This window comes from Salvia splendens, chromosome 2 (genome assembly GCF_004379255.2).
Source record: "Salvia splendens isolate huo1 chromosome 2, SspV2, whole genome shotgun sequence".
Classification (NCBI taxonomy): domain Eukaryota; kingdom Viridiplantae; phylum Streptophyta; class Magnoliopsida; order Lamiales; family Lamiaceae; genus Salvia; species Salvia splendens.
Genome location: NC_056033.1, coordinates 12475798 through 12478145, shown reverse-complemented (window position 1 = coordinate 12478145; position 2348 = coordinate 12475798). Strand labels below are relative to the sequence as shown.

Here is a 2348-nt window from a genome sequence, read left to right as displayed (position 1 = left end):
GTTCAGATCAGCCACCGCCGCCTCCGCCACTGTGCATGCACAGGTGGCGGCTTCGGCCTCCTCCACGTCTCGCACAGCCGGCGCAGCTTCCCGGCGTCACTCCAGCCCCGGCCGCCGCCTCCTCGCCGAACTCCTGGAAGGTAAATACTTAAATTTCCTTCTCTTCTTCTTCTCTCTCTCTTTTTTTTATCTTCTAAAAAGATTTAATCTTTCATTTATTTGTTTTGTGTTTTAACTTTATAGATTTGTCAAGATTTTATTGAAAGTCATAGAGGTGTGAGGCTGCCTACGTCGTCTCCGGGCTGCCGAGCTCGCTACCGAAATCCGGCAGATTCATAGAGGTAAGTTTTTCTCCTTCCTTCTAGTTGTTAAGGCAGTAGGATTCTATTTTATTTTGATTTACTAAATTTTGGTGAATTTGGAGTGGTATATGCCTTGTTATATGAAGATTTAAAATTGAAATATGCTGTTTAACTTGATGTGCCAGATTCTACTTCCAACCATATTTATATATGCATGATCTTACATATTTGAAGGAAAAGAAGGGTTTGTAATTTACCTTTTGATGTGGAAATAAAGTATTGTTAAGATTGTAGTGCATGACTTGTGTGCAAATCTCTCTACTCGGACTCCTCTATCCGATGTGGTGTTAGTGTGCATAGAGAATTTAGGATGTCTAATGGTGATGTGTGTGACTGAAAAAAAATGATTTGTACATATACAGAAAAAGATGGCAAGTGGGACATGTATCATTAAAATATTCTTTGTCAGAGGGATGTTATCCATATGTGTCAGAGGATATGATTTCTCTGCAAACCATTAACGCAGCATTTAATGCTCTGTCCGAAAAGATCGGCCCTCTCTCTTTTTAATATGTTATTTGTTTATTAAAAAAATAATTATTTGAATATTTGTTTACTTGTTTATTTAATTTGGTGTAGGTATAATCGGTTCAAGTTCAGGGCCGTCCGCGTTGAAGTACTCGTTTTCTTAGAATGTGGGATGTATTAAATTTTGTTGGACCTTTGTTGGATGTATCGAACATTAGAATTTTGATTATGGTACTTTATTTATAAATTTAAATTTATTATATTCATATAGGTGTAATATATTTACGTGTTCTATTTACTTGTCTAACGTCTAAACAAACAACAACGACAATCTATCGAAGCTCGGATTTAATCGCATAAAAGTCACTTATATAGGTAATCAAGCTAATAATATAGTTTATAATAATATCGGCTTAGCGGGTCGTTACATTTTATCCCTCTTAAAAGAAATTTCGTCCCGAAATTTTAGGATGTATTTAGACAAAAAGCTCGGGATATTTCTCCTTTATTTTCTCTTCTAGCTCCCATGTTGCTTCTTCCTTCCGTGGTTTTTCCACAAAGCCTTCACTGTAGTAATCGACTTATTCCGAAGCTGCTGCACATTTCGATCTAGTATTTCTACCGGCTTTTCTTCGTAACTCAGGTCAGGCACTAGAGCGATTTCCTCGTGGAGAATCACATGTTTTGGGTCGAACACGTAACGCCAAGCGATATGCTACTGGGCCTACGTCATCTAGAATTTCATGGGATCCAATAAATCGTGGTTGTAGCTTACTTTTGAGTCCAAATCTGGTTATTCCTTTGGAATGAGATACTTTCAAGAAGACCTTCTCCCCGATGTTAAATTTCAATTCCGTTCGACGCTCATCGGCGTAGGATTTTTTTTTTTGCGGTCTTGCGCTTCCTTGAGGGTCTCACACGAGGAAATTTAGAGGTGGTCTAACCGTTTTAACTTTGATAGGAACTGAATTTGGGATTCCAAGAGAAATATTCGAATCGTTCTTGCTTTGTATAGGCTCCAAGGTAGCCATGAAAATAAAACGATTATAATTATTTCAATTACGTGAGTGTTTGGTTCACCACAAACTTTCACCAGTAGCTTGCAACAAAGGTTTTCATGAAGTGCAAAGACTAGGCTCAATTGGGCTCATTATGCTCACTCCAGGAAAATAAAAGATACAACTTCAAAGGGCTTAAGCCATACCCATAGAGCTTGGGAAATTTTATTGTGGGAAGAGCTTGCCAGATGGAATAAATTGCAAAAGTGGGGTATGATGAATAGAATGCAGATGTCAATAATAAGTTGCCAATAAAATAATCAAAATGAACAGTGAAGTAGAAAAGTTTCCAATATCTCCAGATGATAACAGGAAGACCTGAGATGGTGAGTTACAAATGGATTTGAAAAGAATATGTAACATCCCGAATTATAGGGCTTGACGAAAGATTTGGATATGTGATGAGGAATAGTAGTTAAGTTAAACTATAAGGTAGAAATTTATTACGAAATGTCGATTA

The 2348-nt window shown here is 37.4% G+C and overlaps 1 long non-coding RNA gene across 1 annotated transcript; it reads left to right on the top strand.

Moving 5' to 3' along the window:
* Positions 1-1094, top strand: LOC121771608. The gene is made up of 3 exons (XR_006044093.1): positions 1-140; positions 244-341; positions 942-1094. It is a non-coding gene; the product is annotated as an uncharacterized LOC121771608 (long non-coding RNA).
* The last annotated feature ends 1254 nt before the right edge of the window (positions 1095-2348 follow it).